The following is a 1,200-nucleotide window of genomic DNA, read 5'->3' as shown; positions in this document are numbered from 1 at the left end:
CGCATCATGAAGGGTCCATTTCTTTCATGTCGCTAGCCAGCATGCTAGCCGCATGTGGCTTGCCCGAGTCACTCAGTCCTTTCTGAGCATTTCAACATGCTGCCGCCGCCATCTTGCTCGCCCCTCCGTGGAATTCATCCAATCAGGCAGGAAGATGGGTTTGCTTTCTTCTGCTGCTGCTGTTTATCCACATTGCTGCTGCTTGTTGGGACTCTTTGCTCAGGACTTTGCTGTCTCTTTATCTGCCATGTCCTTGTCTTCAGGGAGGAGTGAGAGCTTGCTTGTGAGGTTGAGAGACACATGGCACTGTAAATAAGTCAGCCAGAAACTTGGACTGCATGTTTCCAATGATGTTAAGCTATAACTTTCTTCCGACCGCTTGCATGTGGAAAATTGATTCAGGTCTGCTTTTCACCTGAAAGTGACAAACTAAGACATTTCATTATTATCATCACTGCTTAATCAACACACATCTCTCTCTCTCTCTGTTTTTGTGAACCGTCTTTTCTTAAAAGCAGAAAATAAGATTGTAGTTGTTCTTGGCGGATCAACACAAAACCTTTTCCCTATGATTATTTTTCATCTACAATGTAAATTTTTGTCTCTTTTTCACTCTTTTTTTGTTTGTAAATTTTGTTTTAAATAGCTGGTGACCTGCAGAATCACCCTCTTACAATTAAAACCAATCACTTTTACACAGCGCACAAAGACACCGTGACGTCAAACACACTCACTTCTGCTTAGATCACAATCACACTTCATTCGTCAACGATCCACACATCACGTGCTGCCCAATAAAAACTTTGCAGTATGTTTCATCCTCTTTCATGGCAGACTTACACAGTTTGCAGCAGGCAACGCGACTTACACCAAAACCCAGGCTACGTGTAGGTCACAGAATTCCGTTAACACCACTTTAGGTTTCCTTCTGTGCTGCTGCGTTCACTTACTGGCACTCACACATGCATACGCTCATTCACACTTTTTTTAAGGCCTATAATCCTGCTTACCGCGGCGAGCTCTTTCCTCCTTAACATTGGTGGAGAAACCATTCACTCAACGCCCTTAACTGCGGAGTCCCTTTTTATTTTATAGAGCTCTATCCTCCTTTCGGTGGAGAAACCGTCTTTACCCTCCTTAAATAAATCAAAAAGATTAAAACAAAAACACTGGCGGAGAAACCAGGCAGCTTGCATCTAC

Source organism: Pundamilia nyererei, unplaced genomic scaffold (assembly GCF_000239375.1).
Source record: "Pundamilia nyererei isolate P.nyererei 1_Seehausen unplaced genomic scaffold, PunNye1.0 scaffold00614, whole genome shotgun sequence".
Lineage (NCBI taxonomy): Eukaryota > Metazoa > Chordata > Actinopteri > Cichliformes > Cichlidae > Pundamilia > Pundamilia nyererei.
The sequence above is the reverse complement of the archived record's forward strand: the minus strand, read 5'-3'. Positions refer to the sequence as shown.